The 16,775-nt window shown below is 35.2% G+C and overlaps 1 protein-coding gene across 1 annotated transcript in view; it reads left to right on the plus strand.

The window, feature by feature from the left end:
* Positions 1-16,775, plus strand: part of LOC116175967 (synaptic vesicle membrane protein VAT-1 homolog-like) — a 60,117-nt gene that overhangs the window by 11,515 nt on the left and 31,827 nt on the right. The gene's annotated exons all lie outside the window — the stretch shown is intronic.

The raw sequence follows: 16,775 nt of genomic DNA on the forward strand, positions 1-16,775 counted from the left end.
ACTGTTTTATTATTAAATAAATTAGTTGTAGTAGTCCAACACGTTTATAATTAATCATTATTTTGTTATACCCCCCGTCTTCCGCTTTAGAAATCAATTTCGAAAGCCGTACCTACCTCATCAAACGACAATTATTATATGGACATTGTGGGACAAATGGCGCATGTTAAACGGGGGTGAGGACAGTTGCCGGGGTGCCAAGGAGTGATAATATCTAGTCGGAGTGTCCGCACCCCCACAAAATTGTCGACCCCTCGTTCGCATATTGCAGTAACCTACCACACTTTTATATTTATAATACAGGGCGAATCGTTAACGGGAAAGTAAACTGTTATGTTTATTTATTCGCGTCTGGGTTATTTCGCTCGCGTGTCTCGACGATGCCATGGTGTCATTATAGGGAAAGTTTACTTTCATTTAATCGATCGTTCAGTTATAATACTAAAACGTGTTTAAATGCTACTCCCTTACATTTTAAAGTTCATGTGAATTTAGTTCTCCATTTACAAAATTTTCCAATTCTAATTTCTGAAGTTCTGAAGGCCCTCTACAGAGTTCATGATAAGTCTTAAAAGACATTAATTTTGAAAATTTGGGGGGGGGGGGTAACCTCTCACTCGCATTGTACCAAAAGTCGTTTTTGTTCCACCTTATTTCATAATATTTAGATCAAGATCTTGGAATAGGAATATAACAGGGCTAATTTCATAATATTAAACCGACTAATGCGTGTGAAGATAGCAATAACTATAGCCAGTAATAGATTTTGCTTATTTCTTGTGAAAGTAGCAGTAAATATGCAAAAATATGCATATAAATGGATGAATCCTGATTGGGTTTGAAAATTATTTCAAGGAAAAATGCAATAGCTGGTTATTGCCGGTATACACGGGTCTCGTACTATCCAGCTATCTCTGCGTGGCGGGCTCTTGACGACCAGGGCCGTAGTCAGAGGCTCCGGGTGAGGGGGGTGTATGCAATAAAAAATGCCGACTTCAATAAAGATTCAAAATAATACACCGTACAACATTAAACGACGGCATTTTAACGCTGCCCATGGTGACCCTATTTTTTCCAAATGTATACTGTCTGCTATATCTTTTTCTGATTACTTAGAACCAATAAGGCAGTTAGCCAATTATCCGCCATAGAGGAACGCAAATGATTTTTAATTAAACTATATAATAAATACCAAAGTAATAATAATAATTATTATTTTATTATTTGTCATTATACAGAGTGCTCTTTTTTCGCGGCTGTCATGGATATGGATTCTATTTTATTTCTATTTGCACGAATACCGAGTCGAAGTGGGACGTTTAGAAGACTTTTACAGAGGAATTTGATAAATATGGCCAGAATGGCATAGAACTTTTTTTTTGCGTTAGAGTCGCTAAATTTCATCTTATGAACTTTCATCAGAGTTATTTTTCTCTGACGTGCCATAGCTTTGAATTTACTACTTTGATTTTACCAAAATACCTTATTATTCAATTTTCACGACAGTGCTTTAGAAATTGCAGCCAAACTCATTTGCGGATTTGCTTTGGTAGTTTACATTTATAATCAAGATAATTAATAAAAATGTCGTTTTAAATGTAGTAAAGCGTTCTTTTGGCAAGATTTTATTATATATTATTATTAAGTTAAAAGTAGTAGGTAATCTATCCAATACCGATTTTTGTCTAAAAAAAGACACTCTCGTGACAATTGAATAATTAAGTGTTATATTTAAAATGTAATATAGAAATCCATAGTAAATTCTTTATTAAAAAAATCTAAAAATTCAATGTGACCCCTACGTTCAAAACAAATTCAAAAAATAATGTCATAGTCTAAACCGCCCATTTCTGAAGTATAATAAATAAATAAATAAATAGGTATACTCGTTTTTTTTAAATACAGAATTATTAAAACGCAGAATTCAGTTTTTTTAATTATTGAAACTAAAAGAGATATCCCACAAGTGGTTTCAATGATTGATTCGCATTTTAAATTTAACTTTACCCCAATTTGACCATTAGTTTTCAACATAAGAGATCCCATCGCCAGGCGCTAAAAATGACCACCCTGTATACTTATCTACCATCTATCCCTATCGCAACTTTTAAACCCATGCAAACATAACGGTTAGAAAAATTTGCGGAACATTTTTAAGCGACCTTTAACCATGAAAGGTAATGGGTCTACATCCTCGTAATATCAATGAGAGTAATAACCAATATTTCTTCATTTTGCGTGGAAGGGGCGGCTACAAAACGGTTTTCCGGCTTACCGGCGTATTTTACGCAATTTTTTTCTAATATTAATTTAATTAATTTAATTTGAATAGCGATTTGCCGAGTGCCGACTAACTGTAGTTTTGCCGACTATGGTCACGCGTTAGGGGGGGGGGGGTGTGTGACACCCCCCATACCCCCCGTCAATCCGGCCCTGTTGACGACTCTAAGGTCTTAAGACTGTTACCGATTTCAAAGGAAGTTTTTAAAGAACCCACAGATCTGACCCGTAAAGGTTTTTGAAGATTACCAAGTCTCGCAAATCACTGATTAAGGCTCTCTCTAAAATTATCTAGAAGATCGAGGTTCTCAACGGCGCTTGGGGACTGAAATTATTGTCTACTTTTTTAAAAGACATGAAATCGTTTAAGGCTCAATCCTTAAAGGCTGTTAACCACAAAGCGTCGCCAAAACTGTAGGTGTTCCCTTAAAGATTTTTGAAAGTTCTTTAAAGGTCGTAAAGTATCTCAAAGATTCGACTTTGAAATACTTGTAAAGTTTGACACTGTAATGAATGACCGTCAGTTGGTAAGAGAAAGTTAATCGTATTTTATAAACACCCTATATAATAAAAAAACAAGCAAACTGCAATACGTTAATAAGGATTTTCAGCCGCCAGTCTAAATTCTACTGGCACTCTGTCTAACTTAATAAAAATAACTTGATGCAAAATTGCAAAAAGGTGGTTAAATTGCCTTTACACATGTATACAAAATGAAATAGCGGCAGAGCATAAAATTCTCTTCAATAGTTTCTAATTAATTATATATATATTTCAGGACTACGGGCCTTATAGACCCATGGCTTAGTCCTTTCTACCTCTACATTAAATTTTTAACTTTACCCTAATCTTCACATCTGTTTAATCTTATCCACTACTTTATTCCATTTTACCCTATCTCTTGCTCTGGTTTTCCAATCTTCTACCCCCACACTCTTCACATCTTTGATCACTGCATCTAGCCACTTCTTTTTTGGCCGTCCTATTTTCTTTTTTCCGCCAGTTCCCCCTTCCAGCATTCTTTTTGCGTGCTTGCTTTCTTCCATTCGAACGACGTGTCCTAGCCATTTAACCCTCTGAGCTCTTATGAACGTCACTATCGATATGTCCCCGTAAGCTTCTTATACTTCTCTATTAGTTCTTCGTCTCCACTCACCATCCTCGGTTTTCACTCCTCCCAGTATTCTTCTTAACACCCGCCCCTCCCATACTCCCAGTTTTCCTTCCATCTGACTTGTCATTGTCTACAGTTCACTTGCGTACGTTACTGTTGGTCGTACAATAATAATAATAATAATAATGACATTTATTGAGCACACACCATACAAAGAACAGATATTATACATTACATTACATAACGTGTGACTCAATAGGGCGAAGTTCAGACTGGAATAAACCGTGTTATTCCGTCTGCTCTACCACTCAACCCCCTACATATGAAATTAACAACAAGAGACCAAGACATAAAAAAACCTAGCAAGAAAAAACTATATGATAATAAAAACCATTCAGTATGAAGGCACAAATGAAAACCTAAAAAGAAGAAAAAAAAAAAATGTAAAAAGAAAAAAAAAATTATAGCAATAATGATATTAACGATGGAACTTAATGCTGCGTTGCAAGGAGTATGAGGCGCAAGCGTTTTTTAAAAAGACTTTCGGATAAATGTTTTAAATGAGATGGTAATTCATTATACGTCTTTGCAATATTGTAACTGAAGGAGCGTTTAAATAGTGACGTTTTGTGAGTAGGTATAGTTATAAAAAACCGATCTCTAACATTGACATTATGGACGTCAGCTCTGTATGTTACCTTTTCAAATAAATATGACGGAGTTTTGGTTTGAAGTATGCCATGGAACAAACAGGCAGAATGTAATATTCTTCTGTTGTTCATATCAAGCCACTGGAGGGATTTTAATTTATGTGTAATCCGGTCGTATTTTCGGATACCAAATATTAGTCTAAGGCAAGAATTCTGCATTCTCTGAATTCGATTGTAGTCTCTTTTGTCGATACATGGGCCATACACACTATTACAATAGTTAAATTGGGAAAGCACTAAGGATTCACAAAGCATAACCTTAATACTACGATTAATAAGAAATCGGCTATTAAATATTAGTTTAATATTTGTAAACGCTTCATTAATTATTTGAGATATATGCTTTTTGAAACGTAATTGGGAGTCAAAAATCAATCCAAGATTTTTGTATTCATTAACGACTGGTAATATTGCCCCGTTGGACTCAACAATTATTGCATGCTTGAGCGTGTTAATAATCGACGTTCGGCCAAATAGCATAACAGCTGACTTATTGCAGTTAATCTGGAGTCCATGTTCTTCAGAAATCTTAGCTATATTATACAGGTCAGAATTGAGTTGATTATTGATTGTATTAATGTTAAGGTTTTCAGTCGGAGCTTGATATAATAATTGTGTGTCATCCGCGTACATGTGATAAGTGCAGTATTCTAAACAAGTGTCAAAATTGGAGGTGTATATAATATACAGTAAAGGTCCCTGCACTGACCCCTGCGGAACACCTGCTGTAACAGCAATGGGGTTTGACATGTGGTCATTTAAAGACACGCGTTGTGTTCTATTGCTAAAAGGAAGCTTGAAATAAATTTAATAGAATAGTCGTTAAATCCGATAAATTTTAGTATTGCAAGGAGAACAGCATGGTTTATTCTATCAAAAGCTCTAGAGTAATCGAGCAAAATAAGAACTAGCAGTTTTTACGATCAATTGCAGAAATAATTGTGTCTGTGACGTGCAAAAGGGCAGTAGTGCAACTGTGCCGCGACCTGAAACCGGACTGTAAAGGGGGAAGAAAGTTTTCAGAGGTTAAATATGCCCTGATCTGCCTATCCATGATCCTTTCCAAAATCTTAGACATACAAGGCAAAATACTTATTGGACGTAGATCAGTAAACCCCTTCGGATGTTTAATTTTAGGGAGAGGTATTATCTTGGCATTTTTCCATGAATTTGGGAATACACCAGCGATAAGACAAGAGTTGATTATGTGGGTGATCAAGTCGGTTAAATATGGAAGGCATAACTGCAGCATGTACACACTAATCTGATCCAGACCTATCGATTTAGACTTTATCAAATATATGCAGTTAAGTACTTCTACTTCAGTAGTGGCGGTAAAACTAAATTTATGTTTAGAATGTCTACTATTGCTATTATAATAATGAAGTAAGGTATCATTGATAGGTGTACTTGTGTAGGTACAAAAAGAACTATTAATTTTGTCAACATCACATAACTGGGGAGGAATTTCATTATGGCGTTTGGTTCGTTTTGTACATTCTCAGCTTTGCCGCTCGAGATATCTCCTTTGAATTGAACATATTGCTAATCGCCCCTATCGCCCTTAATTATATCAATACAATATTTCGGCAGTTCAAATGTATAACACTTCTCTCCAGTCGTATCTTCAGCTGTGATCTGCACGGACCGGCTATAGAATCCCCGCTGACACCGTTTCTTTCTCAGTTTCTTCGATTTGGAATTGAAATTGACCTATCAGCTGCGCTTTGCACGGACCGGCGACGTAATGGAGATGATGGCTCGCTCTTCGGTTTAAAATTCTGACCCCATAAGCACTTACAACGATGGATTGTATAAATACGTACTCCGCGCTGTCGCAAGCTTTTGTCATTTAACGTATTCAACTCGCTTTCCTTGCTCTTATGTTAATAAAATGACCCGCTTCATTTATCTCATCCCGAATATACACACGTGACGCAGTATAAATATTGTAAATTACGTGCTTTATTAATAACAATCTTGAAACGAATTTATTTATAATAATGTAACGTGATTTATAAATTCGGGTTCGATTTATATCAATATTTATTAAACAAAACTAAAACACTATAAAAACTGTACAATTTATATCGAGTATTTATATCACACACTTCGCAATTTATATTTCCGCGCTCGATGTTTCATCCGTACTCGATCTCATTCGGTAGTAAACTTACTTCGATGTTCGGTCCGCAACCATTTATACACGCAAGCAATGTAAGTCCAGAACACTCGCGTAATTACCGGATAGTCTCGAATATTCCTATACAAATCCCACTATCGCGCGCGTAGAAAATTCCAGAGCGCCAAAGGCGACGTCATGTCTGGAGCGTTTCCGTTACAATAACTTAAATTTTATTTATCACTCACATATACACATTTTATAACTTGAATCTGTAGTTTCAGGGTTGTAGCGTATTCCAAAAATAGTGGTAAATAGTCTTATCATAAGACCGGTCTTTTGTTGCCACATAATAAAGAAATCCTGTAGGAAACACTTTGTGGATCTCGGGACGATGCAGGTAGATTTCTCTTAAGCGACCAAACCGGAACTTGAATTCTATGGAAATTCTTCTGGACATCTTTGGCTACGTAGTGAGCCAAAGCGTACTCCGCTGGTGCTTCAAACAAATCTTTAGATTCCTCACGGACAACACCAAAGTGTGCCCTTTGCGTTCCAGAGTAATGTACCATTCCGCGAAACTGGATTAAAAAGTCTCAAAAAGGCTCTTAGAGACACTTGGAACCTGTAAAAACTATTGAAGACTATTGAATACTGTTAAAGGACGTTGGGAAATTCTAGAAGAACCTTGAAGATTCGTAAAGACTAATAAATGTGTTTTTTTAAAAGATTATAGATATGTAGTGTTCTCCATTGGAGATTCTTGCAAACTTTTGAAGGATTGTACCTCCCAAACATTGGCCCTAGAGACTTTTTGGATAATTTCATGCTCTTACAGAATTTTAAAAGCTCTTGAGTACTCACGAAACCTCTCACCCGTGCTAAGTTAGAAATAACCAGCCAGCAATAGATTTTGCATATTCCTTATGAAGTTAGCTGAACAACACGGCAATAAATATGCCAAAATATGCATATGAATGGATAAAGCTTATTTAAAATCTTTTAGAGACTAAGTCCTCATAGATCAAAATCGAGATCAAAATATATCTTAAAACGCCCGGCCCTAATCGTTTAGACTTGATAGCTTGCCAAAGACTCACAAAAGCTCGCACTAAAGACGAAGAATTTTAATGCTTTTTAAAAACTCTTGATACTTGAGACTCTTTAAGACTTTTAAAGACCCATAAAAGCTTTTTAAGGCTCTTTAAAACAAGTATCTTAAAGGCTCTGAATTTTTTGAATAGAGAAGGTTTGTTAAAATGGAATCATGTGCCTCAATTGAATTTTAAAAATTGGAAAATCGTTTGGTTTCCAAAAGTTTATCTAAAACGATTTTGACTGACAGCTTCTTCTACTATAACAGCTCTTTAATAGTAGGTAGGTACTAGCTTTCCATAAATTAAGTAGATTTCTGGAACATTCGAAAATGCTAAAACAGTTGATATTTTCAAACATATTCTTACTTTTGCATAATGTCCTACACATTTTCAAATCATTTGAAACACATCTCATTGATCAAATAACGATGCGGGGTGCGGGTGCTTTGGAAAGTATCAAGAAATAGCTAAGTACCAAAGATTATACCAAATACAGGACATAAAAGCTAATCAACATGATCGAATCTATCCAAAGACGGTTCTTAAAAATGCTGTATTTTAAGGAGGAACGAGTTTATCCTGTTCGCGGGTTCAACCATGACCTCTTACTATCTAAGTACAATTTTAGCTCCCTCGAAAGCAGGAGGAAAGTTGCCTGCCTTACTTTTCTGCATAACATTATTCACAATAAATTGGATGCACCTTATTTGTTGTCATCCATTAATTTTCATATTCCTTCATACAATACTCGTTTCAATGTCTCATTCTCTAGAACTACTCACCTCGCACAAATATTTTATACAAATCTCCTATTGTAAACGCATGTAAATTATTTGATTCAATTTGCCCGAATATTGACTTATTTCATTCCACATTACTCGAAATGGTTAGTTATATTACGTATTACTCGACGTATTAGTTAATAATTTTTGTTTACCCCTTAGATTGCATTACATGTTTTGGTATATCTGTTTATTTAATTATTTTCTTTTATTGTTATTCATGGATTTTTGCGTAGTACTATGTTACACACTGTATAAGGTTAGAATTTCGTTTCATTTTCCTTATATTATTTTGTACTCTATACATATTAATCTGTTGTTGTCCTGTAATTGGAAAATGTATTTTTTTCTGTTGGACATTAAATATTATTATTATTATTATTATTATTATTATTAAGTTTGCCGAACAAAGATTGTAGCGATTTTTATGTTTAAAGAGGTAGTTTAAACGAACGGACATTCCATTATATTGCCGCGCTTTAAATTCAAATTCAACGTAATCCGTATCATCAGTATCCCGTTACACTTTACCTGCCAAGCCTAACAAAACACCCTCTCGAACAATACACTGCCGTGCCATATAATTAAACCATTAAAAATTCCGGTGAACACCAACATTCAGCGGGTGCCCAATCAATTAAACCGCAGTCAAAGTTAAACAATTGAAGGTGTAACGATTCGGTGCATATTAGGCTTCGTCGAAAGGAAGTTTGATATGCATGGCTAATTTCAGTACGAGCATATTTTTTTTATTTGTGACAACTTGCGTTATTTATTTATTAGCGCACGGTACATAATTTCGAAGGGATTGCAGACTAGTAGTACTAAAAAAGTTAACAAAGAAATTGCGGATGATTATAGTTGCATTATATGCTTTCTAGCTTCCGCAAAATTGGTGAACAAAAGTGGAACGCGACCCGAACAAAGAAAGCGCTAAAAATCGCACTTTTTATGTTTCATTTTATAAGAGAATGAGCTTGTTGAATGTGAAAAATTAATTAAGAGCGACAACGAGCCCGTTTATTCTCGTCTGTCTGGAATCAGTCCAAGCCCAATATAATGTGTGTAAAGTACTTGAGGGTTTGAATGAATTTCTTTGATGTCTCCATTATGAATGGGCTTCGTCCTAAACTTGAAATTCTCATCGGCGTTTTTGTTTGTACATGTGGGATACTCATCTAACAAGGGTATTTTTAAGAGGAAATAAATCTTCGTCTTACAGCTTGTTAAACGGAACCGTGTGTTGATCTTGGGCAGAAAAAATATTAGAAATCTTCAGGGCGATTTGTCATTTACTGTGCAGGTCAATTTGATCGAAATCATCCCCGAACTATTTAGATATTTATAATAAATGGCAATAGTATGTTTTAAAAATCACAATAGCACGAAGACAACTACAGCAATAATGGTCCATAAAGTTCGCATCGAACATTTCCAGCAATGTGACGTCATCCCAGATTGAATTTGCATGGATTGATCAATTATAAATGTTTTTTTCTTTAGCACGCGACTTCCATATGGCACCGGTTTTCACTTGCCACGCAAAAACTAGTGTGACACACATCACACAAGCCATTGAAACATCGTACGTAACATGTCTATAATTTCTTGCAAATTTGCGTAATTCGGAAAGTATTTTAAAATTCTACACATTTTTAATACATTTCCAAAATGTGCTTTTAGGTCCAAGGAACATTTTTTAATTTCCAAACACTCCAATATAAGTTTTTTAACTTTTTTAAAATTTTCCACGTTTCTAAAACATCTCCAAAATTTTAAAAACATTCTTGAAAATTTTTTTAATTTTCCTTCACTTTTCCAAAGTTCCCGAAATATTTGTATCATTATTAACAATTTTTGAATAATGTGGGAAGCATTTCCAACATGTCACATTTTCGATACATTTCCAAAAATGTTTAACATTTCGGAAAACTTAAGACACATTTGACATTTCAATTACTTCTGAAATATTTCTTTTCTAATTTATTGTTTCTCTACGTTTCTGAAACATTTCCAAAATTCTTTAAAAATTTCCCAAATTTCTATAATTTCGCACCGAGTTTCGCACAGTTGCAAAAGTTTATGAAGCATTTTTTAAACATTTTTTAAGTATTTCCAAAATTCTTTAAACATTTTAAGTAGCAACATTTGTAAATTTTCTTGCCCTTTTCCAACATTTATGAAACATTTCAGTAATATCTTACAAAATTTTAATTTTACTTTTATATTTTTGTATAATTTTAATTATATACAATATAGCAATTCTTACACAAATATTTCCAAAATTTCTGCAATTTCTTAAATATTTCAAAATTGTCTACGTATTTTCAACATGCTTCGTTCGAAATAGGTATATATATTTCCGAATCATTTATCCAAAATTATTGGCATACTCCTAACATTTCCTACATATTTTAAAATTTTTGACACATTTCTAAAATGTTTCTGGTTACATTTAAATAAGATTTTTAATATACCCATTTGAAAATTTTAAAAAAACACTCATTGCTAGTCTTTGAGCTCTACAAGACACCGTTGGGTGAGTTGCTAACGCTGGAGAACGCACTGGCCACAGGTTGCCTTGGCAGTCTGGGCGGTGATGCTTCCGTAGCTTCTTGCAGTTGCCCCTGTAGCATCTGTTGGTGTTGTTGTGGTGGTTGTACTGATGTACTCCCCGCCCTAAGTTCGGTAGGGTTACTAACCCTCACCTTTGGAGAGGAAAACCCATAACTGAACTTCCCTCCCCCGAAAAAAAAACTATGTCTCCCTTGTCGTTGATCGTTCTAGGTTGTGTAAAAAAGACACAATCTGCCCAGGAATTCTACACCTCCAAGCGCCGCTTGACTACCACCAGGTCGTCAATAGCACCCTTGTGGAGCCTAGCAAAGCAGCCTTCCGGCACTACCGTTCGATGTGTAGCCTCCCACAATTGTGGGAGATTGCCACCAACCGTATTCAACCACTCAAGGGGAGAGTGTTCTCGCACGATATCCTTAGAGTCTCGCGCACCGAATTGTTTAATGGGTAACAACAATGGAGTCTGTCACCCGTCTAGGCTAGCGTCTAGGAATCGCCACTGAAAATAGTGCCGTACCACCACTACAAGGTGGGTGTTCAGGTACAAATAAACCCCAATAAATCATCCCTTGAAACTGATATCTTTTCTAGGTAAAAATGTTTCCTTCAAAACAACCCGCTATTTGTGTTACTGTTCTGTTCCGAATTCCATGTCTCAGTTATACACGAACAAAAAAGTAATTTTTTGTTTTTGTTTGTGTTTATTACTAATAATTCATTTATTGTCTATAGTTTAGCAACGTTACTCCCGATAGTACTCGTATTTGAATGGGCAACCGTTCCAAAACATCGCCCGTTAATAAAAAATGTTGGTTACTACATATTTGAAGAAACAGTTGCATGACGTCACGGCGGCGCTAAAAACTCATATATTAAAAAAAGTTTTTGACAGTTTCGCACACTTTGTGCCTAATGTACACTGAAAAATTTTAAATAAATAAAAATAATAGTTTTACCGAAGAAATATTTTAGTTTTTCAACTATGACATTTTTCTCTCAGTTTTTTTTGTAATAAAACCTGGCGCAATTTATGTAGGTTTTAGACAGAAAAATAAAGTCTTTTGAATAACTTATTAAAAATTTTAGGTTGCCATTTAACAAAAAATTCGATGCCGTTGCGGCGCTCCAGAGTTTTTTTTTCAAAAATCCGACCCGTTATTTTTCGTTTCCGTATGCCTAATATATATCTTTAAAATTTGAACAATATCCATCGAGTCCGTATTTTGGAAAATTGCCAACGTAAGTACGTGCCTTCCATAAACACAGACGGAAAACATTTTTATTCTTAAGGTGATGAAACGGTAATCTCAATAACCACCTAGCTAAAACTAGGAAGCTAAAAATATCAACATTTTTTTAAATTACGGAAATGTTTCACAATCAGAGTTAGCAATATTCCCAACTTTAGTTGGAACACACTGTATATATTTTTGGATTTCATAAAATGACCATTATTTATTTGCAACTCGTTTCGTAAGTCGTATTTTATGTAACAATTAGAAAGGAATTTATGTTTCACAGTGAATCATTTTTAATTGCCCAATTGTGTAAATGGCGAAATAACTCCGTCGCTGTGGATCATTCCGGTAGCAGTGACATATTAATGTGTGTTTCCAAAAAATGTCCCGACTTAATAATACATGATTCACGCTTTTGTGTTCGGAAGAAATTGCGGTTCTTTTATCGAGGAACATTTTCACAATTGGTGACTCATGCACTTTTACTCCCATTTAATCATAATCTAATGATACACTCTACTCGACCGCAACAGCCGACCAAAAAAACACAACGTAAAGGAATGTTTTTAATTGCAAAATGATTTCGTAGTCAACAAAAAAAAAGATAACTGTAAAGCATACAGATAGAACGAGATAGTTCGTCACGTGAAAGTATGATACGAGGCATTTCTGGTTAATTACAGATCGCCACAAAAATTCTGTAAAGTTTTTGTCACGAAAAATAATTTGCAAATTGATTCATAACTTCATTTTATTATCTAACTGTTGTACTATTATTATTCAGCGTACGGATGATGAATCATAGATCCACAGCATTGTTATATTAATTGTCGGTTTGATTTTTTAAATCGTGGTGACCTGACCGATAGGAACCAAAATTGCAGGTACTCGTACTAAGTACTCTACTTTCAATTAACCCAAAGATTACGTGTTAGAAATTACAGGCGGGATATTTGCACGAATACAAATTTAAAAGGTGTGCGAAAATACGGACGACATACTTATCCGTTACCTACTCCAGTGTTGGAGCCATCAGGCTAATGAGATTCACCCCCGCATTTTTACAAGACTATACTAGGAGTATGTGACGTGTTAAAATTAATAAAACACAAATAAACCACCGAGATTAGTACTGTATGAACTAGAACAATCAAAATAATATCGCTGTCCATGTTAACGTTGCTACACTCGCCTCTATGAAAAAAGGGCGATTTTTAGGTGATATTTTCAGTTGTAAAAAAAGGAAAAATGGTTCATTTAAACTGAACCTCCCATTTTGAGAATTGTGCAAGTTTGATTGGAGTTGTGGAGGCCCTCTCCAAAATTCTAGAGAACATATTCTCCTACTGTATACCTACAGGGTTCCGAATAAGTAATTTTGAAAATTTGGGGACGGGGGCACTTGCACGCTAACCCTCATTGTGCCAAAAGTGAACGGAAATATGATCATAGGGAGAGGCTAGATGATGTGGGGTCAGGGACATCTGGGCGCCATCTGCGGGCGTGGGTTTACTAACGTGGTGATTTTTCAGTGTTTTTCTATCTTCTTCTATAGTTTTGGTGCGATTGTTTTCAAATTGGTGTCGTCAGAAAGAGCTTGTAAACGCACACAACTCTTGTGTGACGGATTGTTTTTTTTCCTAGGAGCGAAATGAACCAACTTTTACAAAGCGCGTGTCTTCGAGGAGTAGGTGGTCGACTTCTGGCGCTTAAAAGTTTCTTCAAGTTCAAATCGCGGTCTCTCTTTGTCGTGTCGTCTCGGTCCAATTCTCTTCTCCTTTACATGTTTGGGGATTTAAAATATTGATTTTTTTCACATCAGTCAAAATAGCATCCGCTGCAAATCTTAAAGATAACCGACCAAATACTTACGATTCGAAAGAAATTAAAGTCACTTAAATATATCGCTGGAATCGGTGTGTTGTTTAAGTTACAAATGGTGCGGTCCGTCCTTGAAAAAGATCCCTCCAAGAAAAAGTGAAAACTGGTTCGCTTTTAGGGTGATAAAGTTGAGCCCTCTTATGTCTTGCTCTCGTAGTATGGAAACTTTCAGGACAATGAAGCTTGTATTTACCTCAACTGCATTCAAAACTTGCGTCAAATTCTCGAAGACGTAAATCGAGTTGTTGTTAGTGCACAAGAAATAAAAAAAGCTAAATTCTAACTATCCTACATAAAGTCAATTTTTCCGCTTATTATTACCGAGCTCCTAGAGAGTATAATTTTGCGGTGTCGGTCCGTCACGGTATCACGATATCTCGAAAACGAATGGACCGATTAGGATGAAATTTTTCAGATTCAGATTTATCAAATTTGTAGATCGGAGTTCGTGAATGTAGGTCAAAAAATAAGGAAGGCCCTTCCGACATCTCATACTCAGGAGCTCGTTTGCTATATTTGTTTAATTTATTTAAGTTTTTTTCGTGAACAAAACGAGCAGTGCGACTCTCTAGTGTAATTTTGTGTGATCGCAATTTAAGAATAGATCTTTACTTGAACGGTGAAGTTTAATTGTATTGATAATAGTTGAGTACGTACGCGCTGCATTAAAACAAATTCTCTTTATCGGAATTTTATTATCACGAGCACCCGGTTATGTACATTTCCCCGACGTTCTTTGCGCACAAGTTTATGCGCGGGTTTAAAATACAGCCCTACTCCAATTCAGACCCACGAACAAATTGTTTTTTCCGCAAATCACAACACTTGCACGCAGGACTATCTTTTCCAGTACTCGTTGATTGCGCGTTTCGCTTACTTTCGTGAGGGGCTTCATCAGGACAAGACACAAAATAATCAAAAATAAAAATAAAATATAAAAACTTTCGAGAGCAACACGCACTACTTTTCGTTCAACATTCACATGGTCCTATCCTGAAAGTCTCTTCACGACTCTGATGGCCGTGGAAGCCTGTACTCTGACGTTAAGTATGACTAATTTTTGAAAATTTGTATATACGAGTTATTTAATTGAGCCTGTTTCGGTTAACTATTGCCAATTTTAAACGATTACCTACGGGTTATACCTGCATTATTTTTTTAAAGTTTTCTTTGTACATTTTTTTAGTCTGTTGAAAATTTTTACTAAATTGAATATACAGTGGGTAAAACGATGGGGTATACAAGAGGGAATTTTTTTTAAATATTGATTTATGAAAAAAATTTATTCTTCATGATATCTTTTGCTTGCTTTGAAAGTACCAATAACGTTTCGATTGTTTGTGGTTTGATAGCAATACGCTATCTTGATTATAATGTAGAATGATAACTTTCAATTAATTTTATTATTTTTCCAGATTTCTATAAATAAATTTTAGATTATCGAAACGTTATTGGTACTTTCAAAGCAAGCAAAAAATATCATGAAGAATAAATTTTTTTCATAGATCAATATTTAAAAAAAAATCCCTCTTGTATATCCCATCGCTTTACACACTGTATAACATAGGCCCCTATTCCAATATTACAATGACTGTACAAATGTTCGTCTCCGTTATAAGGATATAATTAAAAACTGCCCTTATTTTTCAATGTAGATTAACTTCCATTTAAAAAATAAAATTGGTCTTTTCCGAATTGCGGAATTTGTTATAAATGTCTGAACATTTTGTTCAATTTGTTTGAGCAGTTTTTGCAGATGTAGGAAATCCTGAAAATAGATTCCGTGTTTATGTTATAAAATTTTTGATGAAATCATTTCAAAAGAATTTCGATTTCGGTTTATGCTTTCCTATACCAAATATCAAAGTAAAGAAATTAAACAAATATAGCAAACTAGCTCCTGGGTATGGCTATAGCTTGGAATTACGTATTATATGGCCAAAGCTATGCTCGTTTTGAATTTCATGCAATTCGGTTAATAACTTATGGAGATATCAAAAGGGCCTTTCTTATTTTTCAACCTACGTTTTCAATTCATAAACTCCGATCTACAAATTTGATAAAGAGTGCACCTGCAAAATTTCATCGTAATCGGTCTATTCGTTTTCGAGATATTATGCTAACGGACAGAATTATAAACTAACTAGGAGCTCGTTAATAAACGCTAGCTGACGCTGAGCTCTCCTGGACCTCTGAACAGTCCGATACCGATTGATATTGACTGCGTCGTTGGGGATGACATCCTGCAGGAGTAAGCCTATTTGAGAAAGGGCGAGTTCATGATTTTGGACTTTTTGTTCGTCCGTCTGTGTATGTGTACATCATTACCGGCGAACGGTTTGGAATTTTTCTTTTCTGTTTTCAGTAATAGGTAGACAATGTTCAAGGGAGTAACTGATTAAATTGTGGTCAATACTCGTCAACCGGAAGTGACCTTGTCGTTCGTTGTCAAATTGGTGCCGTTTATTTAGAATACACCCCCTGCCTCGGCCCTCTGACTAGAACCGTCGGCCAATATATCAACCTCCGTCGATCTATATCTCTCATTGGCATCCCTGCGAACACCTCCAGGTCGGACTCAGCCCCCCTCATAGATGTTATCTGTTGTACCTTATCTGTGGTATGTTATTTGAACTGTAATAATATTATAGATTAATCATTTTTTATATTACATAATAGTTAATGACTTACATTTACATTTTAGAAATGGAAACAAAAGGTTAAATAAAATTTAAAAAAAATTAACTCTTTTTGCTAGAAATGAGGCGTTGGATTTTTCCTATTGATCGACACCATGACCTATTTGAGGTTACTCAGCGGTACAGGGCGGGGTAGGGAAGTATTCCTAACTTTGAAGGTAAATTTAAAAAAAAAGATAAATGTTAGAACTAGACTTTATTGTGGCATCAAAAGGGTACAGCTGGAAGTCAATTTTAATAATAATTTTACTTTGTGTTAAACAACACATTATTCC

Source organism: Photinus pyralis, unplaced genomic scaffold (genome assembly GCF_008802855.1).
Source record: "Photinus pyralis isolate 1611_PpyrPB1 unplaced genomic scaffold, Ppyr1.3 Ppyr1.4_LG1, whole genome shotgun sequence".
Lineage (NCBI taxonomy): Eukaryota > Metazoa > Arthropoda > Insecta > Coleoptera > Lampyridae > Photinus > Photinus pyralis.